This window comes from Pseudorasbora parva, chromosome 6, assembly GCF_024679245.1.
Source record: "Pseudorasbora parva isolate DD20220531a chromosome 6, ASM2467924v1, whole genome shotgun sequence".
NCBI classification, from domain to species: Eukaryota; Metazoa; Chordata; class Actinopteri; order Cypriniformes; family Gobionidae; genus Pseudorasbora; species Pseudorasbora parva.
Window position 1 is genome coordinate 47,405,156 of NC_090177.1, and position 18,095 is coordinate 47,423,250.

At 45.6% G+C, this 18,095-nt stretch overlaps 49 non-coding genes across 49 annotated transcripts; all 49 read left to right on the forward strand.

Moving 5' to 3' along the window:
- The first annotated feature begins 169 nt into the window (after positions 1-169).
- trnas-uga (transfer RNA serine (anticodon UGA)) lies at positions 170-252 on the forward strand. Its single transcript has one exon. It is a non-coding gene; the product is annotated as a tRNA-Ser (tRNA).
- Positions 253-427: 175 nt separating this feature from the next.
- trnas-uga (transfer RNA serine (anticodon UGA)) lies at positions 428-509 on the forward strand. Its single transcript has one exon. It is a non-coding gene; the product is annotated as a tRNA-Ser (tRNA).
- Positions 510-683: 174 nt separating this feature from the next.
- On the forward strand, positions 684-765 carry trnas-cga (transfer RNA serine (anticodon CGA)). The gene has a single exon. It is a non-coding gene; the product is annotated as a tRNA-Ser (tRNA).
- Positions 766-942: 177 nt separating this feature from the next.
- On the forward strand, positions 943-1,024 carry trnas-uga (transfer RNA serine (anticodon UGA)). Its single transcript has one exon. It is a non-coding gene; the product is annotated as a tRNA-Ser (tRNA).
- A 176-nt stretch (positions 1,025-1,200) lies between these two features.
- On the forward strand, positions 1,201-1,282 carry trnas-uga (transfer RNA serine (anticodon UGA)). Its single transcript has one exon. It is a non-coding gene; the product is annotated as a tRNA-Ser (tRNA).
- A 364-nt stretch (positions 1,283-1,646) lies between these two features.
- trnas-cga (transfer RNA serine (anticodon CGA)) lies at positions 1,647-1,728 on the forward strand. Its single transcript has one exon. It is a non-coding gene; the product is annotated as a tRNA-Ser (tRNA).
- Positions 1,729-1,904: 176 nt separating this feature from the next.
- Positions 1,905-1,986, forward strand: trnas-uga (transfer RNA serine (anticodon UGA)). The gene has a single exon. It is a non-coding gene; the product is annotated as a tRNA-Ser (tRNA).
- A 364-nt stretch (positions 1,987-2,350) lies between these two features.
- trnas-cga (transfer RNA serine (anticodon CGA)) lies at positions 2,351-2,432 on the forward strand. Its single transcript has one exon. It is a non-coding gene; the product is annotated as a tRNA-Ser (tRNA).
- A 166-nt stretch (positions 2,433-2,598) lies between these two features.
- Positions 2,599-2,680, forward strand: trnas-uga (transfer RNA serine (anticodon UGA)). The gene has a single exon. It is a non-coding gene; the product is annotated as a tRNA-Ser (tRNA).
- A 368-nt stretch (positions 2,681-3,048) lies between these two features.
- trnas-cga (transfer RNA serine (anticodon CGA)) lies at positions 3,049-3,130 on the forward strand. The gene has a single exon. It is a non-coding gene; the product is annotated as a tRNA-Ser (tRNA).
- A 176-nt stretch (positions 3,131-3,306) lies between these two features.
- trnas-uga (transfer RNA serine (anticodon UGA)) lies at positions 3,307-3,388 on the forward strand. The gene has a single exon. It is a non-coding gene; the product is annotated as a tRNA-Ser (tRNA).
- Positions 3,389-4,011: 623 nt separating this feature from the next.
- Positions 4,012-4,093, forward strand: trnas-uga (transfer RNA serine (anticodon UGA)). The gene has a single exon. It is a non-coding gene; the product is annotated as a tRNA-Ser (tRNA).
- Positions 4,094-4,269: 176 nt separating this feature from the next.
- Positions 4,270-4,351, forward strand: trnas-uga (transfer RNA serine (anticodon UGA)). Its single transcript has one exon. It is a non-coding gene; the product is annotated as a tRNA-Ser (tRNA).
- Positions 4,352-4,527: 176 nt separating this feature from the next.
- trnas-uga (transfer RNA serine (anticodon UGA)) lies at positions 4,528-4,609 on the forward strand. The gene has a single exon. It is a non-coding gene; the product is annotated as a tRNA-Ser (tRNA).
- A 364-nt stretch (positions 4,610-4,973) lies between these two features.
- Positions 4,974-5,055, forward strand: trnas-cga (transfer RNA serine (anticodon CGA)). Its single transcript has one exon. It is a non-coding gene; the product is annotated as a tRNA-Ser (tRNA).
- A 435-nt stretch (positions 5,056-5,490) lies between these two features.
- Positions 5,491-5,572, forward strand: trnas-uga (transfer RNA serine (anticodon UGA)). The gene has a single exon. It is a non-coding gene; the product is annotated as a tRNA-Ser (tRNA).
- A 368-nt stretch (positions 5,573-5,940) lies between these two features.
- Positions 5,941-6,022, forward strand: trnas-uga (transfer RNA serine (anticodon UGA)). The gene has a single exon. It is a non-coding gene; the product is annotated as a tRNA-Ser (tRNA).
- A 176-nt stretch (positions 6,023-6,198) lies between these two features.
- trnas-uga (transfer RNA serine (anticodon UGA)) lies at positions 6,199-6,280 on the forward strand. Its single transcript has one exon. It is a non-coding gene; the product is annotated as a tRNA-Ser (tRNA).
- Positions 6,281-6,644: 364 nt separating this feature from the next.
- Positions 6,645-6,726, forward strand: trnas-cga (transfer RNA serine (anticodon CGA)). Its single transcript has one exon. It is a non-coding gene; the product is annotated as a tRNA-Ser (tRNA).
- A 177-nt stretch (positions 6,727-6,903) lies between these two features.
- On the forward strand, positions 6,904-6,985 carry trnas-uga (transfer RNA serine (anticodon UGA)). Its single transcript has one exon. It is a non-coding gene; the product is annotated as a tRNA-Ser (tRNA).
- A 176-nt stretch (positions 6,986-7,161) lies between these two features.
- Positions 7,162-7,243, forward strand: trnas-uga (transfer RNA serine (anticodon UGA)). Its single transcript has one exon. It is a non-coding gene; the product is annotated as a tRNA-Ser (tRNA).
- Positions 7,244-7,419: 176 nt separating this feature from the next.
- Positions 7,420-7,501, forward strand: trnas-uga (transfer RNA serine (anticodon UGA)). The gene has a single exon. It is a non-coding gene; the product is annotated as a tRNA-Ser (tRNA).
- Positions 7,502-7,866: 365 nt separating this feature from the next.
- trnas-uga (transfer RNA serine (anticodon UGA)) lies at positions 7,867-7,948 on the forward strand. The gene has a single exon. It is a non-coding gene; the product is annotated as a tRNA-Ser (tRNA).
- Positions 7,949-8,312: 364 nt separating this feature from the next.
- Positions 8,313-8,394, forward strand: trnas-uga (transfer RNA serine (anticodon UGA)). The gene has a single exon. It is a non-coding gene; the product is annotated as a tRNA-Ser (tRNA).
- Positions 8,395-8,570: 176 nt separating this feature from the next.
- trnas-uga (transfer RNA serine (anticodon UGA)) lies at positions 8,571-8,652 on the forward strand. Its single transcript has one exon. It is a non-coding gene; the product is annotated as a tRNA-Ser (tRNA).
- A 364-nt stretch (positions 8,653-9,016) lies between these two features.
- On the forward strand, positions 9,017-9,098 carry trnas-cga (transfer RNA serine (anticodon CGA)). The gene has a single exon. It is a non-coding gene; the product is annotated as a tRNA-Ser (tRNA).
- A 177-nt stretch (positions 9,099-9,275) lies between these two features.
- On the forward strand, positions 9,276-9,357 carry trnas-uga (transfer RNA serine (anticodon UGA)). The gene has a single exon. It is a non-coding gene; the product is annotated as a tRNA-Ser (tRNA).
- A 177-nt stretch (positions 9,358-9,534) lies between these two features.
- trnas-uga (transfer RNA serine (anticodon UGA)) lies at positions 9,535-9,616 on the forward strand. The gene has a single exon. It is a non-coding gene; the product is annotated as a tRNA-Ser (tRNA).
- Positions 9,617-9,792: 176 nt separating this feature from the next.
- Positions 9,793-9,874, forward strand: trnas-uga (transfer RNA serine (anticodon UGA)). Its single transcript has one exon. It is a non-coding gene; the product is annotated as a tRNA-Ser (tRNA).
- A 176-nt stretch (positions 9,875-10,050) lies between these two features.
- On the forward strand, positions 10,051-10,132 carry trnas-uga (transfer RNA serine (anticodon UGA)). The gene has a single exon. It is a non-coding gene; the product is annotated as a tRNA-Ser (tRNA).
- A 364-nt stretch (positions 10,133-10,496) lies between these two features.
- trnas-cga (transfer RNA serine (anticodon CGA)) lies at positions 10,497-10,578 on the forward strand. The gene has a single exon. It is a non-coding gene; the product is annotated as a tRNA-Ser (tRNA).
- Positions 10,579-12,030: 1,452 nt separating this feature from the next.
- Positions 12,031-12,112, forward strand: trnas-uga (transfer RNA serine (anticodon UGA)). Its single transcript has one exon. It is a non-coding gene; the product is annotated as a tRNA-Ser (tRNA).
- A 176-nt stretch (positions 12,113-12,288) lies between these two features.
- trnas-uga (transfer RNA serine (anticodon UGA)) lies at positions 12,289-12,370 on the forward strand. Its single transcript has one exon. It is a non-coding gene; the product is annotated as a tRNA-Ser (tRNA).
- A 176-nt stretch (positions 12,371-12,546) lies between these two features.
- Positions 12,547-12,628, forward strand: trnas-uga (transfer RNA serine (anticodon UGA)). The gene has a single exon. It is a non-coding gene; the product is annotated as a tRNA-Ser (tRNA).
- A 363-nt stretch (positions 12,629-12,991) lies between these two features.
- trnas-cga (transfer RNA serine (anticodon CGA)) lies at positions 12,992-13,073 on the forward strand. The gene has a single exon. It is a non-coding gene; the product is annotated as a tRNA-Ser (tRNA).
- A 415-nt stretch (positions 13,074-13,488) lies between these two features.
- On the forward strand, positions 13,489-13,570 carry trnas-uga (transfer RNA serine (anticodon UGA)). Its single transcript has one exon. It is a non-coding gene; the product is annotated as a tRNA-Ser (tRNA).
- A 176-nt stretch (positions 13,571-13,746) lies between these two features.
- trnas-uga (transfer RNA serine (anticodon UGA)) lies at positions 13,747-13,828 on the forward strand. Its single transcript has one exon. It is a non-coding gene; the product is annotated as a tRNA-Ser (tRNA).
- A 363-nt stretch (positions 13,829-14,191) lies between these two features.
- On the forward strand, positions 14,192-14,273 carry trnas-cga (transfer RNA serine (anticodon CGA)). Its single transcript has one exon. It is a non-coding gene; the product is annotated as a tRNA-Ser (tRNA).
- A 177-nt stretch (positions 14,274-14,450) lies between these two features.
- Positions 14,451-14,532, forward strand: trnal-uaa (transfer RNA leucine (anticodon UAA)). The gene has a single exon. It is a non-coding gene; the product is annotated as a tRNA-Leu (tRNA).
- Positions 14,533-14,708: 176 nt separating this feature from the next.
- trnas-uga (transfer RNA serine (anticodon UGA)) lies at positions 14,709-14,790 on the forward strand. The gene has a single exon. It is a non-coding gene; the product is annotated as a tRNA-Ser (tRNA).
- Positions 14,791-14,966: 176 nt separating this feature from the next.
- Positions 14,967-15,048, forward strand: trnas-uga (transfer RNA serine (anticodon UGA)). The gene has a single exon. It is a non-coding gene; the product is annotated as a tRNA-Ser (tRNA).
- A 364-nt stretch (positions 15,049-15,412) lies between these two features.
- trnas-cga (transfer RNA serine (anticodon CGA)) lies at positions 15,413-15,494 on the forward strand. Its single transcript has one exon. It is a non-coding gene; the product is annotated as a tRNA-Ser (tRNA).
- Positions 15,495-15,670: 176 nt separating this feature from the next.
- Positions 15,671-15,752, forward strand: trnas-uga (transfer RNA serine (anticodon UGA)). Its single transcript has one exon. It is a non-coding gene; the product is annotated as a tRNA-Ser (tRNA).
- A 176-nt stretch (positions 15,753-15,928) lies between these two features.
- On the forward strand, positions 15,929-16,010 carry trnas-uga (transfer RNA serine (anticodon UGA)). Its single transcript has one exon. It is a non-coding gene; the product is annotated as a tRNA-Ser (tRNA).
- Positions 16,011-16,186: 176 nt separating this feature from the next.
- On the forward strand, positions 16,187-16,268 carry trnas-uga (transfer RNA serine (anticodon UGA)). The gene has a single exon. It is a non-coding gene; the product is annotated as a tRNA-Ser (tRNA).
- Positions 16,269-16,632: 364 nt separating this feature from the next.
- On the forward strand, positions 16,633-16,714 carry trnas-cga (transfer RNA serine (anticodon CGA)). Its single transcript has one exon. It is a non-coding gene; the product is annotated as a tRNA-Ser (tRNA).
- A 174-nt stretch (positions 16,715-16,888) lies between these two features.
- trnas-uga (transfer RNA serine (anticodon UGA)) lies at positions 16,889-16,970 on the forward strand. Its single transcript has one exon. It is a non-coding gene; the product is annotated as a tRNA-Ser (tRNA).
- A 176-nt stretch (positions 16,971-17,146) lies between these two features.
- On the forward strand, positions 17,147-17,228 carry trnas-uga (transfer RNA serine (anticodon UGA)). Its single transcript has one exon. It is a non-coding gene; the product is annotated as a tRNA-Ser (tRNA).
- A 620-nt stretch (positions 17,229-17,848) lies between these two features.
- trnas-cga (transfer RNA serine (anticodon CGA)) lies at positions 17,849-17,930 on the forward strand. The gene has a single exon. It is a non-coding gene; the product is annotated as a tRNA-Ser (tRNA).
- Positions 17,931-18,095: the final 165 nt, after the last annotated feature.

Here is an 18,095-nt window from a genome sequence, read left to right on the forward strand (position 1 = left end):
TTGTCTATTTGCTACAAGCATTTTTTCTTTCAGGTGCTTTGTTTGAGCTCATTATCTTCTCTAACTTCATATGCAGAACACATCTAAATTTTGTAGCCGGGTCCATTCTACCTGGTGTAATCTACCCTTTACATCCAGCCAAAAAAATAGCATGCTACTCGCTAAATGGGATAGTCGTGGCCGAGAGGTTAAGGCGATGGACTTGAAATCCATTGGGGTCTCCCCGCGCAGGTTCGAACCCTGCCGACTTCGTGATACTTTGTCTGTTTCCTCCAAGCATTGTGTCTTTGAGGAGCTTTGTTTGAGTTCAATGTCTTCTCTAATTCATATGCAGAGCACATCTAAATTTTGTAGCTGGATGCTTTGTACCTGGTGTACTCTACCCTACACATCCAGCCAAAAAATAGCATGCTGCTTACCAAATGTGGTAGTCGTGGCCGAGAGGTTAAGGCGATGGACTTGAAATCCATTGGGATCTCCCCGCGCAGGTTCGAACCCTGCCGACTACGTGATACTTTGTCTGTTTCCTCCAAGTATTGTCTTTGAGAAGCTTTGTATGAGTTCAATGTCTTCTCTAACTTCAGGTGCAGCACACATCCAGATTTTGTAGCTGGATGCTTTGTACCTGGTGACCTCTACCCTTCACATCAAGCCAAAAAATAGCATGCTGCTCGCTAAATGGGGTAGTCGTGGCCGAGAGGTTAAGGCGATGGACTCGAAATCCATTGGGGTTTCCCCGCGCAGGTTCGAACCCTGCCGACTACTTGGAGGTTTGTCTGTTTGCTACATGCATTTTTTCTTTCAGGAGCTTTGTTTCAGCTCATTGTCTTCTCTAACTTCAGATGCAGCACACATCTAAATTTTGTAGCCGGGTCCATTCTACCTGGTGTAATCTACCCTTTACATCCAGCCAAAAAAATAGCATGCTGCTCAATAAATGGGGTAGTCGTGGCCGAGAGGTTAAGGCGATGGACTTGAAATCCATTGGGGTCTCCCCGCGCAGGTTCAAACCCTGCAGACTACGTGATACTTTGTCTGTTTCCTCCAAGTATTGTGTCTTTGAGAAGCTTTGTTTGAGTTCAATGTCTTCTCTAACTTCAGGTGCAGCACACATCCAGATCTTGTAGCTGGATGCATTCTACCTGGTGTACTCTACCCTACACATCCAGCCAAAAAATAGCATGCTGCTCACTAAACGGGGTAGTCGTGGCCGAGAGGTTAAGGCGATGGACTTGAAATCCATTGGGGTCTCCCCGCGCAGGTTCGAACCCTGCCGACTACGTGATGCTTTGTTTGCTTCAACCATTAGGTCGTGAAGCAACTTTTTTTGAGCACATTTTCATCTCTAACTTCAGATTCAGCACACATCTAGATTTTCCAGCTGGGTTAATTTTTCCTGGTGTACTGTACCCTTCACATCCAGTCTAGAAAATAGCATCCTACTTTCTGAATGACATTGTTGTGGCCAAGAGGTTAAGGTGATTGACTTGAAATCCATTGGGTTTTACCTGCGCAGGTTAAAACCCTGCTGTCTACTCTATCTTCAGGTGCAGCACACATCTAGATTTTATAGCTGGGTGCATTGTACCTGGTGAACTCTAGCCTACACATCCAGCCAAAAAATAGCATGCTGCTCACTAAATGGGGTAGTCGTGGCCGAGAGGTTAAGGCGATGGACTCGAAATCCATTGGGGTTTCCCCGCGCAGGTTCGATCCCTGCCGACTACGTGGTGGTTTGTATGTTTGCTACAAGCATTTTTTCTTTCAGGAGCTTTGTTTGAGCTCATTGTCTTCTTTAACTTCAGATGCAGCACACATCTAAATTTTGTAGCTGGATGCATTGTACCTGGTGACCTCTACCCTTCACATCAAGCCAAAAAATAGCATGCTGCTCGCTAAATGGGGTAGTCGTGGCCGAGAGGTTAAGGCGATGGACTTGAAATCCATTGGGGTCTCCCCGCGCAGGTTCGAACCCTGCCGACTACGTGATGCTTTGTTTGCTTCAAGCATTAGGTCATGAAGCAACTTTGTTTGAGCACATTTTCATCTCTAACTTCAGATTCAGCACACATCTAGATTTTCCAGCTGGGTTAATTTTTCCTGGTGTACTGTACCCTTCACATCCAGTCTAGAAAATAGCATCCTACTTTCTGAATCACATTGTTGTGGCCAAGAGGTTAAGGTGATTGACTTGAAATCCATTGGGTTTTACCTGCGCAGGTTAAAACCCTGCTGTCTACTCTATCTTCAGGTGCAGCACACATCTAGATTTTATAGCTGGGTGCATTGTACCTGGTGAACTCTAGCCTACACATCCAGCCAAAAAATAGCATGCTGCTCACTAAATGGGGTAGTCGTGGCCAAGAGGTTAAGGCGATGGGCTCGAAATCCTTTGGGGTTTCCCCGCGCAGGTTCGAACCCTGCCGACTTCGTGATACTTTGTCTGTTTCCTCCAAGCATAGGAGCTTTGTTTGAGTTCAATGTCTTCTCTAACTTCATATGCAGAACACATCTAAATTTTGTAGCTGGATGCTTTGTACCTGGTGTACTCTACCCTACACATCCAGCCAAAAAATAGCATGCTGCTTACCAAATGTGGTAGTCGTGGCCGAGAGGTTAAGGCGATGGACTTGAAATCCATTGGGGTCTCCCCGCGCAGTTTCGAACCCTGCCGACTACGTGATACTTTGTCTGTTTCCTCCAAGCATTGTGTCTTTGAGGAGCTTTGTTTGAGTTCAATGTCTTCTCTAACTTCAGGTGCAGCACACATCTAGATATTCTAGCTGGGTTAATTTTTCCTGGTGTACTGTACCCTTCACATCCAGTCTAGATAATAGCATCCTACTTTCTGAATCACATTGTTGTGGCCAAGAGGTTAAGGTGATTGACTTGAAATCCATTGGGTTTTACCTGCGCAGGTTAAAACCCTGCTGTCTACTCTATCTTCAGGTGCAGCACACATCTAGATTTTATAGCTGGGTGCATTGTACCTGGTGAACTCTAGCCTACACATCCAGCCAAAAAATAGCATGCTGCTCACTAAATGGGGTAGTCGTGGCCGAGAGGTTAAGGCGATGGACTCGAAATCCATTGGGGTTTCCCCGCGCAGGTTCGAACCCTGCCGACTACGTGGTGGTTTGTCTGTTTGCTACAAGCATTTTTTCTTTCAGGAGCTTTGTTTGAGCTCATTGTCTTCTCTAACTTCAGATGCAGCACACATCTAAATTTTGTAGCTGGATGCATTGTACCTGGTGACCTCTACCCTTCACATCAAGCCAAAAAATAGCATGCTGCTCGCTAAATGGGGTAGTCGTGGCCGAGAGGTTAAGGCGATGGACTTGAAATCCATTGGGGTCTCCCCGCGCAGGTTTGAACCCTGCCGACTACGTGATGCTTTGCTTGCTTCAAGCGTTAGGTCGTGAAGCAACTTTGTTTAAGCACATTTTCATCTCTAACTTCAGATTCAGCACACATCTAGAATGTCCAGCTGGGTTAATTTCTCCTGGTGTACTGTACCCTTCACATCCAGTCTAGAAAATAGCATCCTACTTTCTGAATGACATTGTTGTGGCCAAGAGGTTAAGGTGATTGACTTGAAATCCATTGGGTTTTACCTGCGCAGGTTAAAACCCTGCTGTCTACTCTATCTTCAGGTGCAGCACACATCTAGATTTTATAGCTGGGTGCATTGTACCTGGTGAACTCTAGCCTACACTTCCAGCCAAAAAATAGCATGCTGCTCACTAAATGGGGTAGTCGTGGCAGAGAGGTTAGGGCGATGGACTTGAAATTCATTGGGGTTTCCCCGCGCAGGTTCGAACCCTGCCGGCTACGTGGTGGTTTGTCTGTTTGCTACATGCATTTTTTCTTTCAGGAGCTTTGTTTGAGCTCATTGTCTTCTCTAACTTCAGATGCAGCACACATCTAAATTTTGTAGCCGGGTCCATTCTACCTGGTGTAATCTACCCTTTACATCCAGCCAAAAAAATAGCATGCTGCTCGATAAACGGGGTAGTCGTGGCCGAGAGGTTAAGGCGATGGACTTGAAATCCATTGGGGTTTCCCCGCGCAGGTTCAAACCCTGCCGACTACGTGGTGGTTTGTCTGTTTGCTACAAGCATTTTTTCTTTCAGGTGCTTTGTTTGAGCTCATAATCTTCTCTAACTTCATATGCAGAACACATCTAAATTTTGTAGCTGGATGCTTTGTACCTGGTGTACTCTACCCTACACATCCAGCCAAAAAATAGCATGCTGCTTACCAAATGTGGTAGTCGTGGCCGAGAGGTTAAGGCGATGGGCTTGAAATCCATTGGGGTCTCCCCGCGCAGGTTCGAACCCTGCCGACTACGTGATACTTTGTCTATTTCCTCCAAGTATTGTGTCTTTGAGAAGCTTTGTTTGAGTTCAATGTCTTCTCTAACTTCAGGTGCAGCACACATCCAGATTTTGTAGCTGGATGAATTCTACCTGGTGTACTCTACCCTACACATTCAGCCAAAAAATAGCATGCTGCTCACTAAACGGGGTAGTCGTGGCCGAGAGGTTAAGGCGATGGACTTGAAATCCATTGGGGTCTCCCCGCGCAGGTTCGAACCCTGCCGACTACGTGATGCTTTGTTTGATTCAAGCATTAGGTCGTGAAGCAACTTTGTTTGAGCACATTTTCATCTCTAACTTCAGATTCAGCACACATCTAGATATTCTAGCTGGGTTAATTTTTCCTGGTGTACTGTACCCTTCACATCCAGTCTAGAAAATAGCATCCTACTTTCAGAATGACATTGTTGTGGCCAAGAGGTTAAGGTGATTGACTTGAAATCCATTGGGTTTTACCTGCGCAGGTTAAAACCCTGCTGTCTACTCTATCTTCAGGTGCAGCACACATCTAGATTTTATAGCTGGGTGCATTGTACCTGGTGAACTCTAGCCTACACATCCAGCCAAAAAATAGCATGCTGCTCACTAAATGGAGTAGTCGTGGCCGAGAGTTTAAGGCGATGGACTCGAAATCCTTTGGGGTTTCCCCGAGCAGGTTCGAACCCTGCCGACTACGTGGTGGTTTGTCTGTTTGCTACAAGCATTTTTTCTTTCAGGAGCTTTGTTTGAGCTCATTGTCTTCTCTAACTTCAGATGCAGCACACATCTAAATTTTGTAGCTGGATGCATTGTACCTGGTGACCTCTACCCGTCACATCAAGCCAAAAAATAGCATGCTGCTCGCTAAATGGGGTAGTCGTGGCCGAGAGGTTAAGGCGATGGACTTGAAATCCATTGGGGTCACCCCGCGCAGGTTCGAACCCTGGCGACTTCGTGATACTTTGTCTGTTTCCTCCAAGGCATTGTGTCTTTGAGGAGCTTTGTTTGAGTTCAATGTCTTCTTTAACTTCATATGCAGAACACATCTAAATTTTGTAGCTGGATGCTTTGTACCTGGTGTACTCTACCCTACACATCCAGCCAAAAAATAGCATGCTGCTTACCAAATGTGGTAGTCGTGGCCGAGAGGTTAAGGCGATGGCCTTGAAATCCATTGGGGTCTCCCCGCGCAGGTTCGAACCCTGCCGACTACGTGATACTTTGTCTGTTTCCTCCAAGCATTGTGTCTTTGAGGAGCTTTGTTTGAGTTCAATGTCTTCTCTAACTTCAGGTGCAGCACACATCTAGATATTCTAGCTGGGTTAATTTTTCCTGGTGTACTGTACCCTTCACATCCAGTCTAGAAAATAGCATCCTACTTTCTGAATGACATTGTTGTGGCCAAGAGGTTAAGGTGATTGACTTGAAATCCATTGGGTTTTACCTGCGCAGGTTAAAACCCTGCTGTCTACTCTATCTTCAGGTGCAGCACACATCTAGATTTTATAGCTGGGTGCATTGTACCTGGTGAACTCTAGCCTACACATCCAGCCAAAAAATAGCATGCTGCTCGCTAAATGGGGTAGTCGTGGCCGAGAGGTTAAGGCGATGGACTTGAAATCCATTGGGGTCCCCCCGCGCAGGTTCGAACCCTGCCGACTACGTGATACTTTGTCTGTTTCCTCCAAGTATTGTGTCTTTGAGAAGCTTTGTTTGAATTCAATGTCTTCTCTAACTTCAGGTGCAGCACACATCCAGATTTTGTAGCTGGATGCATTCTACCTGGTGTACTCTACCCTACACATCCAGCCAAAAAATAGCATGCTGCTCACTAAACGGGGTAGTCGTGGCCGAGAGGTTAAGGCGATGGACTTGAAATCCATTGGGGTCTCCCCGCGCAGGTTCGAACCCTGCCGACTACGTGATGCTTTGCTTGCTTCAAGCGTAAGGTCGTGAAGCAACTTTGTTTAAGCACATTTTCATCTCTAACTTCAGATTCAGCACACATCTAGAATTTCCAGCTGGGTTAATTTTTCCTGGTGAACTGTACCCTTCACATCCAGTCTAGAAAATAGCATCCTACTTTCTGAATGACATTGTTGTGGCCAAGAGGTTAAGGTGATTGACTTGAAATCCATTGGGTTTTACCTGCGCAGGTTAAAACCCTGCTGTCTACTCTATCTTCAGGTGCAGCACACATCTAGATTTTATAGCTGGGTGCATTGTACCTGGTGAACTCTAGCCTACACTTCCAGCCAAAAAATAGCATGCTGCTCACTAAATGGGGTAGTCGTGGCAGAGAGGTTAAGGCGATGAACTCGAAATCCATTGGGGTTTCCCCGCGCAGGTTCGAACCCTGCCGACTACGTGGTGGTTTGTCTGTTTGCTACATGCGTTTTTTCTTTCAGGAGCTTTGTTTGAGCTCATTTTCTACTCTAACTTCAGATGCAGCACACATCTAAATTTTGTAGCCGGGTCCATTCTACCTGGTGTAATCTACCCTTTACATCCAGCCAAAAAAATAGCATGCTGCTCAATAAATGGGGTAGTCGTGGCCGAGAGGTTAAGGCGATGGACTTGAAATCCATTGGGGTCTCCCCGTGCAGGTTCAAACCCTGCCGACTACGTGGTGGTTTGTCTATTTGCTACAAGCATTTTTTCTTTCAGGTGCTTTGTTTGAGCTCATTATCTTCTCTAACTTCATATGCAGAACACATCTAAATTTTGTAGCTGGATGCTTTGTACCTGGTGTACTCTACCCTACACATCCAGCCAAAAAATAGCATGCTGCTTACCAAATGTGGTAGTCGTGGCCGAGAGGTTAAGGCGATGGACTTGAAATCCATTGGGGTCTCCCCGCGCAGGTTTGAATCCTGCCGACTACGTGAAACTTTGTCTGTTTCCTCCAAGTATTGTGTCTTTGAGAAGCTTTGTTTGAGTTCAATGTCTTCTCTAACTTCAGGTGCAGCACACATCCAGATTTTGTAGCTGGATGCATTCTACCTGGTGTACTCTACCCTACACATTCAGCCAAAAAATAGCATGCTGCTCTCTAAACGGGGTAGTCGTGGCCGAGAGGTTAAGGCGATGGACTTGAAATCCATTGGGGTCTCCCCGCGCAGGTTCGAACCCTGCCGACTACGTGATGCTTTGTTTGCTTCAAGCATTAGGTCATGAAGCAACTTTGTTTGAGCACATTTTCATCTCTAACTTCAGATTCAGCACACATCTAGATTTTCCAGCTGGGTTAATTTTTCCTGGTGTACTGTACCCTTCACATCCAGTCTAGAAAATAGAATCCTACTTTCTGAATCACATTGTTGTGGCCAAGAGGTTAAGGTGATTGACTTGAAATCCATTGGGTTTTACCTGCGCAGGTTAAAACCCTGCTGTCTACTCTATCTTCAGGTGCAGCACACATCTAGATTTTGTAGCTGTTTGCATTGTACCTGGTGTACTCTACCCTTCACATCCAGCCAAAAAAATAGCATGCTGCTGACTAAACGGGGTAGTCGTGGCCGAGAGGTTAAGGCGATGGACTTGAAATCCATTGGGGTCTCCCCGCGCAGGTTCAAACCCTGCCGGCTACGTGATGCTTTGTTTGCTTCAAGCATTAGGTCGTGAAGCAACTTTGTTTGAGCACATTTTCATCTCTAACTTCAGATTCAGCACACATCTAGATTTTCCAGCTGGGTTAATTTTTCCTGGTGTAATGTGCCCTTCACATCCAGTCTAGAAAATAGCATCCTACTTTCTGAATCACATTGTTGTGGCCAAGAGGTTAAGGTGATTGACTTGAAATCCATTGGGTTTTACCTGCGCAGGTTAAAACCCTGCTGTCTACTCTATCTTCAGGTGCAGCACACATCTAGATTTTGTAGCTGTTTGCATTGTACCTGGTGTACTCTACCCTACACATCCAGCCAAAAAATAGCATGCTGCTTACCAAATGTGGTAGTTGTGGCCGAGAGGATAAGGCGATGGACTTGAAATCCATTGGGGTCTCCCCGCGCAGGTTCGAACCCTGCCGACTACGTGATAGTTTGTCTGTTTCCTCCAAGTATTGTGTCTTTGAGAAGCTTTGTTTGAGTTCAATGTCTTCTCTAACTTCAGGTGCAGCACACATCCAGATTTTGTAGCTGGATGCATTCTACCTGGTGTACTCTACCCTACACATTCAGCCAAAAAATAGCATGCTGCTCACTAAACGGGGTAGTCGTGGCCGAGAGGTTAAGGCGATGGACTTGAAATCCATTGGGGTCTCCCCGCGCAGGTTCGAACCCTGCCGACTACGTGATGCTTTGTTTGCTTCAAGCATTAGGTCGTGAAGCAACTTTTTTTGAGAACATTTTCATCTCTAACCTCAGATTCAGCACACATCTAGATTTTCCAGCTGGGTTAATTTTTCCTGGTGTACTGTACCCTTCACATCCAGTCTAGAAAATAGCATCCTACTTTCTGAATCACATTGTTGTGGCCAAGAGGTTAAGGTGATTGACTTGAAATCCATTGGGTTTTACCTGCGCAGGTTAAAACCCTGCTGTCTACTCTATCTTCAGGTGCAGCACACATCTAGATTTTATAGCTGGGTGCATTGTACCTGGTGAACTCTAGCCTACACTTCCAGCCAAAAAATAGCATGCTGCTCACTAAATGGGGTAGTCGTGGCCGAGAGTTTAAGGCGATGGACTCGAAATCCATTGGGGTTTCCCCGCGCAGGTTTGAACCCTGCCGACTACGTGGTGGTTTGTCTGTTTGCTACATGCATTTTTTCTTTCAGGAGCTTTGTTTGAGCTCATTGTCTTCTCTAACTTCAGATGCAGCACACATCTAAATTTTGTAGCCGGGTCCATTCTACCTGGTGTAATCTACCCTTTACATCCAGCCAAAAAAATAGCATGCTGCTCAATAAATGGGGTAGTCGTGGCCGAGAGGTTAAGGCGATGGACTTGAAATCCATTGGGGTTTCCCCGCGCAGGTTCAAACCCTGCCGACTACGTGGTGGTTTGTCTGTTTGCTACAAGCATTTTTTCTTTCAGGTGCTTTGTTTGAGCTCATTATCTTCTCTAACTTCATATGCAGAACACATCTAAATTTTGTAGCCGGGTCCATTCTACCTGGTGTAATCTACCCTTTACATCCAGCCAAAAAAATAGCATGCTGCTCAAAAAATGGGGTAGTCGTGGCCGAGAGGTTAAGGCGATGGACTTGAAATCCATTGGGGTTTCCCCGCGCAGGTTCAAACCCTGCCGACTACGTGGTGGTTTGTCTATTTGCTACAAGCATTTTTTCTTTCAGGTGCTTTGTTTGAGCTCATTATCTTCTCTAACTTCATATGCAGAACACATCTAAATTTTGTAGCTGGATGCTTTGTACCTGGTGTACTCTACCCTACACATCCAGCCAAAAAATAGCATTCTGCTTACTAAATGTGGTAGTCGTGGCCGAGAGGTTAAGGCGATGGACTTGAAATCCATTGGGGTCTCCCCGCGCAGGTTCGAACCCTGCCGACTACGTGATACTTTGTCTGTTTCCTCCAATTATTGTGTCTTTGAGAAGCTTTGTTTGAGTTCAATGTCTTCTCTGACTTCAGGTGCAGCACACATCCAGATCTTGTAGCTGGATGCATTTTACCTGGTGTACTCTACCCTACACATTCAGCCAAAAAATAGCATGCTGCTCACTAAACGGGGTAGTCGTGGCCGAGAGGTTAAGGCGATGGACTTGAAATCCATTGGGGTCTCCCCGCGCAGGTTCGAACCCTGCCGACTACGTGATGCTTTGTTTGCTTCAAGCATTAGGTCGTGAAGCAACTTTGTTTGAGCACATTTTCATCTCTAACTTCAGATTCAGCACACATCTAGATTTTCCAGCTGGGTTAATTTTTCCTGGTGTACTGTACCCTTCACATCCAGTCTAGAAAATAGCATCCTACTTTCTGAATGACATTGTTGTGGCCAAGAGGTTAAGGTGATTGACTTGAAATCCATTGGGTTTTACCTGCGCAGGTTAAAACCCTGCTGTCTACTCTATCTTCAGGTGCAGCACACATCTAGATTTTATAGCTGGGTGCATTGTACCTGGTGAACTCTAGCCTACACATCCAGCCAAAAAATAGCATGCTGCTCACTAAATGGGGTAGACGTGGCCGAGAGGTTAAGGCGATGGACTCGAAATCCATTGGGGTTTCCCTGCGCAGGTTCGAACCCTGCTGACTATGTGGTGGTTTGTCTGTTTGCTACAAGCATTTTTTCTTTCAGGAGCTTTGTTTGAGCTCATTGGCCCTCATTTATCAAAAGTGCGTACACCAAATTTCCAGCGTACACCTTGCGTACACCCAAACCCACGGTGACTTTGAGATTTATCAATATGGACGTTGGCGTACGGTGCGCTCAAATCCTACGCCAGCTCAGGAGGTGGTGTACGCACGTTTGAGTTAGTGGGAAAATGCGCAGAAAAGCAATTCCTAACACCACAAAACGCACTGACAAGATATGCTATATGACCCACTGTTAAAAACCACAACAACAACATTTAGTGTTTATTTTTGTGCAACATGAACGTCAATGTTTAATTTGTGTGACTTTACCAAAGCGTTTGATCTGTAGGCATATGTATTCCTCCAGTCGCGAGCCTGTGCGCTTTATCTGACGGTTCAGGCCCGCCTGGCCCAGCAGCTGCGCACGGACTGGGACTAAAATAATTCAGACTGACAAAATAATAAAAATGGCCTTCTTCTTTTAAATAATAATAAAATCAATAAAAACGGCATTCTTCTTCTGAATAACAAGCGTCATTAAGAATAATAATCATAATAATAAGAAGAAGAATCTTACAAATTGCCATGTAATTATTAATGTGAATGAATCTTACTCCACATCACATCATCATCACTGTCGTACACCCCAATACATGTGCCGCGATACGAAATTAAATGCTAATTGTTTCAAAACGTGCTGTAAAATAATGCATTTTGATGGTAATTTATCATCCTAACAGCTATTTAATCTACTGGAGTGCGCTTCTCAACCCCCACACTAACAGTAGCTACTCGTAATTTGGATCCATATTTTGTTTTTGTGAGCACCTTTAATCCCACTCTTTAAACTCCCAAATAAAACAATTTCGGGTTTTTTTCCACTTCCCTGGTGATAGTCTCGATGGGCGCGTCTCATTCATAGTTCAGTAGTCAGAGCACTGATCAGGGAGTCAGCCCATTGACTTATGTCCTAATCAGTGCCCTGACTAAGTGGACTAAAGACATGATTGAGCGCGCCCGATCTCCACGTCGGAGAAGTTTCGTTTCTTTGCCGTCTTCTGTTTGTCCATGGCGTAAAATGAGGGCGTGCGGGAGGCGGAGACTTGAATATATAGGGGCGTGTTATTCTAATGACGATCGTTTTCAGCCGCCGCATTTATTAAGGGCAAGTATTGCGTACACCTGAATTGCAGAGGTGCGCACAGTTTCATAAATCAGGCGGTGAGAGGAGTGTAAGCATAATCTTACGCCAACATATACACCCGTTTCTACGCAAGATTGATAAATGAGGGCCATTGTCTTCTCTAACTTCAGATGCAGCACACATCTAAATTTTGTAGCTGGATGCTTTGTACCTGGTGACCTCTACCCTTCAGATCAAGCCAAAAAATATCATACTGCTCGCTAAATGGGGTAGTCGTGGCCGAGAGGTTAAGGCGATAGACTTGAAATCCATTGGGGTCTCCCCGCGCAGGTTCGAACCCTGCCGACTACGTGATACTTTGTCTGTTTCCTCCAAGCATTGTGTCTTTGAGGAGCTTTGTTTGAGTTCAATGTCTTCTCTAACTTCAGGTGCAGCACACATCCAGATTTTGTAGCTGGATGCATTCTTCCTGGTGTACTCTACCCTACACATCCAGCCAAAAAATAGCATGCTGCTCACTAAACGGGGTAGTCGTGGCCGAGAGGTTAAGGCGATGGACTTGAAATCCATTGGGGTCTCCCCGCGCAGGTTCGAACCCTGCCGACTACGTGATACTTTGTCTGTTTCCTCCAAGCATTGTGTCTTTGAGGAGCTTTGTTTGAGTTCAATGTCTTCTCTAACTTCAGGTGCAGCACACATCCAGATATTGTAGTTGGATGCATTCTACCTGGTGTGCTCTACCCTACACATCCAGCCAAAAAATAGCATGCTGCTCACTAAACGGGGTAGTCGTGGCCGAGAGGTTAAGGCGATGGTCTTGAAATCCATTGGGGTCACCCCGCGCAGGTTCGAACCCTGCCGACTACGTGATGCTTTGTTTGCTTTAAGCATTAGGTCGTGAAGCATCTTTTTTGAGCACATTTTCATCTCTAACTTCAGATTCAGCACACATCTAGATATTCTAGCTGGGTTAATTTTTCCTGGAGTACTGTACCCTTCACATCCAGTCTAGAAAATAGCATCCTACTTTCTGAATGACATTGTTGTGGCCAAGAGGTTAAGGTGATTGACTTGAAATCCATTGGGTTTTACCTGCGCAGGTTAAAACCCTGCTGTCTACTCTATCTTCAGGTGCAGCACACATCTAGATTTTATAGCTGGGTGCATTGTACCTGGTGAACTCTAGCCTACACATGCAGCCAAAAAATAGCATGCAGCTCACTAAATGGGGTAGTCGTGGCCGAGAGGTTAAGGCGTTGGACTCGAAATCCATTGGGGTTTCCCCGCGCAGGTTCGAACCCTGCCGACTACGTGGTGTTTTGTCTGTTTGCTACATGCATTTTTTCTTTCAGGAGCTTTGTTTGAGCTCATTGTCTTCTCTAACTTCAGATGCAGCACACATCTAAATTTTGTAGCCGGGTCCATTCTACCTGGTGTAATCTACCCTTTACATCCAGCCAAAAAAATAGCATGCTGCTCAATAAATGGGGTAGTCGTGGCCGAGAGGTTAAGGCGATGGACTTGAAATCCATTGGGGTTTCCCCGCGTACGTGGTGGTTTGTCTGTTTGCTACAAGCATTTTTTCTTTCAGGTGCTTTGTTTGAGCTCATTATCTTCTCTAACTTCATATGCAGAACACATCTAAATTTTGTAGCTGGATGCTTTGTACCTGGTGTACTCTACCCTACACATCCAGCCAAAAAATAGCATGCTGCTTACCAAATGTGGTAGTCGTGGCCGAGAGGTTAAGGCGATGGACTTGAAATCCATTGGAGTCTCCCCGCGCAGGTTCGAACCCTGCCGACTACGTGATACTTTGTCTGTTTCCTCCAAGTATTGTGTCTTTGAGAAGCTTTGTTTGAGTTCAATGTCTTCTCTAACTTCAGGTGCAGCACACATTCAGATTTTGTAGCTGGATGCATTCTACCTGGTGCACTCTACCCTACACATCCAGCCAAAAAAAAGCATGCTGCTCACTAAACGGGGTAGTCGTGGCCGAGAGGTTAAGGCGATGGTCTTGAAATCCATTGGGGTCACCCCGCGCAGGTTCGAACCCTGCCGACTACGTGATGCTTTGTTTGCTTCAAGCATTAGGTCGTGAAGCATCTTTTTTGAGCACATTTTCATCTCTAACTTCAGATTCAGCACACATCTAGATATTCTAGCTGGGTTAATTTTTCCTGGTGTACTGTACCTTTCACATCCAGTCTAGAAAATAGCATCCTACTTTCTGAATGACATTGTTGTGGCCAAGAGGTTAAGGTGATTGACTTGAAATCCATTGGGTTTTACCTGCGCACGTTAAAACCCTGCTGTCTACTCTATCTTCAGGTGCAGCACACATCTAGATTTTATAGCTGGGTGCATTGTACCTGGTGAACTCTAGCCTACACTTCCAGCCAAAAAATAGCATGCTGCTCTCTAAATGGGGTAGTCGTGGCCGAGAGGTTAAGGCGATGGACTCGAAATCCATTGGGGTTTCCCCACGCAGGTTCGTACCCTGCCGACAACGTGGTGGTTTGTCTGTTTGCTAAATGCATTTTTTCTTTCAGGAGCTTTGTTTGAGCTCATTGTCTTCTCTAACTTCAGATGCAGCACACATCTAAATTTTGTAGCCGGGTCCATTCTACCTGGTGTAATCTACCCTTTACATCCAGCCAAAAAAATAGCATGCTGCTCAATAAATGGGGTAGTCATGGCCGAGAGGTTAAGGCGATGGACTTAAAATCCATTGGGGTCTCCCCGCGCAGGTTCAAACCCTGCCGACTACGTGGTGGTTTGTCTATTTGCTACAAGCATTTTTTTTTTCAGGTGCTTTGTTTGAGCTCATTATCTTCTCTAACTTCATATGCAGAACACATCTAAATTTTGTAGCTGGATGCTTTGTACCTGGTGTACTCTACCCTACACATCCAGCCAAAATATAGCATGCTGCTTTCCAAATGTGGTAGTCGTGGCCGAGAGGTTAAGGCGATGGACTTGAAATCCATTGGGGTCTCCCCGCGCAGGTTCGAACCCTGCCGACTACGTGATACTTTGTCTGTTTCCTCCAATTATTGTGTCTTTGAGAAGCTTTGTTTGAGTTCAATGTCTTCTCTAACTTCAGGTGCAGCACACATCCAGATTTTGTAGCTGGATGCATTCTACCTGGTGTACTCTACCCTACACATTCAGCCAAAAAATAGCATGCTGCTCACTAAACGGGGTAGTCGTGGCCGAGAGGTTAAGGCGATGGACTTGAAATCCATTGGGGTCTCCCCGCGCAGGTTCGAACCCTGCCGACTACGTGATGCTTTGTTTGCTTCAAGCGTTAGGTCGTGAAGCAACTTTGTTTAAGCATATTTTCATCTCTAACTTCAGATTCAGCACACATCTAGAATTTCCAGCTAGATTAATTTTTCCTGGTGTACTGTACCCTTCACATCCAGTCTAGAAAATAGCATCCTACTTTCTGAATCACATTGTTGTGGCCAAGAGGTTAAGGTGATTGACTTGAAATCCATTGGGTTTTACCTGCGCAGGTTAAAACCCTGCTGTCTACTCTATCTTCAGGTGCAGCGCACATCTAGATTTTATAGCTGGGTGCATTGTACCTGGTGAACTCTAGCCTACACATCCAGCCAAAAAATAGCATGCTGCTCACTAAATGGGGTAGTCGTGGCCGAGAGGTTAAGGCGATGGGCTCGAAATCCATTGGGGTTTCCCCGCGCAGGTTCGAACCCTGCCGACTACATGGTGGTTTGTCTGTTTGCTACATGCATTTTTTCTTTCAGGAGCTTTGTTTGAGCTCATTGTCTTCTCTAACTTCAGATGCAGCATACATCTAAATTTTGTAGCCGGGTCCATTCTACCTGGTGTAATCTACCCTTTACATCCAGCCAAAAAATAGCATGCTGCTTACCAAATGTGGTAGTCGTGGCCGAGAGGTTAAGGCGATGGACTTGAAATCCATTGGGGTCTCCCCGCGCAGGTTCGAACCCTGCCGACTACGTGATACTTTGTCTGTTTCCTCCAAGTATTGTGTCTTTGAGAAGCTTTGTTTGAGTTCAATGTCTTCTCTAACTTCAGGTGCAGCACACATCCAGATTTTGTAGCTGGATGAATTCTACCTGGTGTACTCTACCCTACACATTCAGCCAAAAAATAGCATGCTGCTCACTAAACGGGGTAGTCGTGGCCGAGAGGTTAAGGCGATGGACTTGAAATCCATTGGGGTCTCCCCGCGCAGGTTCGAACCCTGCCGACTACGTGATACTTTGTCTGTTTCCTCCAAGCATTGTGTCTTTGAGGAGCTTTGTTTGAGTTCAATGTCTTCTCTAACTTCAGGTGCAGCACACATTCAGATTTTGTAGCTGGATGAATTCTACCTGGTGTACTCTACCCTACACATTCAGCCAAAAACTGGCATGCTGCTCACTGAACGGGGTAGTCGTGGCCGAGAGGTTAAGGCGATGGACTTGAAATCCATTGGGGTCTCCCCGCGCAGGTTCGAACCCTGCCGACTACGTGATGCTTTGTTTGCTTCAAGCATTAGGTCGTGAAGTATCTTTTTTTGAGCACATTTTCATCTCTAACTTCAGATTCAGCACACATCTAGATATTCTAGCTGGGTTAATTTTTCCTGGTGTACTGTACCCTTCACATCCAGTCTAGAAAATAGCATCCTACTTTCTGAATGACATTGTTGTGGCCAAGAGTTTAAGGTGATTGACTTGAAATCCATTGGTTTTTACCTGCGCAGGTTAAAACCCTGCTGTCTACTCTATCTTCAGGTGCAGCACACATCTAGATTTTATAGCTGGGTGCATTGTACCTGGTGAACTCTAGCCTACACATCCAGCCAAAAAATAGCATGCTGCTCACTAAATGGGGTAGACGTGGCCGAGAGGTTAAGGCGATGGACTCGAAATCCAGTGGGGTTTCCCTGCGCGGGTTCGAAACCTGCCGACTACGTGGTGGTTTGTCTGTTTGCTACAAGCATTTTTTCTTTCAGGAGCTTTGTTTGAGCTCATTGTCTTCTCTAACTTCAGATGAAGCACACATCTAAATTTTGTAGCTGGATGCTTTGTACCTGGTGACCTCTACCCTTCACATCAAGCCAAAACAGCATGCTGCTCGCTAAATGGGGTAGTCGTGGCCGAGAGGTTAAGGCAATGGACTTGAAATCCATTGGGGTCTCCCCGCGCAGGTTCGAACCCTGCCGACTACGTGATACTTTGTCTGTTTCCTCCAAGCATTGTGTCTTTGAGGAGCTTTGTTTGAGTTCAATGTCTTCTCTAACTTCAGGTGCAGCACACATCCAGATTTTGTAGCTGAATGCATTCTACCTGGTGTACTCTACCCTACACATCCAGCCAAAAAATAGCATGCTGCTCACTAAACGGGGTAGTCGTGGCCAAGAGGTTAAGGCGATGGACTTGAAATCCATTGGGGTCTCCCCGCGCAGGTTCGAACCCTGCCGACTACGTGATACTTTGTCTGTTTCCTCCAAGCATTGTGTCTTTGAGGAGCTTTGTTTGAGTTCAATGTCTTCTCTAACTTCAGGTGCAGCACACATCCAGATATTGTAGCTGGATGCATTCTACCTGGTGTGCTCTACCCTACACATCCAGCCAAAAAATAGCATGCTGCTCACTAAACGGGGTAGTCGTGGCCGAGAGGTTAAGGCGATGGTCTTGAAATCCATTGGGGTCACCCCGCGCAGTTTCGAACCCTGCCGACTATGTGATGCTTTGTTTGCTTCAAGCATTAGGTCGTGAAGCATCTTTTTTGAGCACATTTTCATCTCTAACTTCAGATTCAGCACACATCTAGATATTCTAGCTGGGTTAATTTTTCCTGGTGTACTGTACCCTTCACATCCAGTCTAGAAAATAGCATCCTACTTTCTGAATGACATTGTTGTGGCCAAGAGGTTAAGGTGATTGACTTGAAATCCATTGGGTTTTACCTGCGCAGGTTAAAACCCTGCGTCTACTATATCTTCAGGTGCAGCACACATCTAGATTTTATAGCTGGGTGCATTGTACCTGGTGAACTCTAGCCTACACATCCAGCCAAAATATAGCATGCTGCTCACTAAATGGGGTAGTCGTGGCCGAGAGGTTAAGGCGATGGACTCGAAATCCATTGGGGTTTCCCCGCGCAGGTTCGAACCCTGCCGACTATGTGGTGGTTTGTCTGTTTGCTACATGCATTTTTTCTTTCAGGAGCTTTGTTTGAGCTCATTGTTTTCTCTAACTTCAGATGCAGCACACATCTAAATTTTGTAGCCGGGTCCATTCTACCTGGTGTAATCTACCCTTTACATCCAGCCAAAAAAATAGCATGCTGC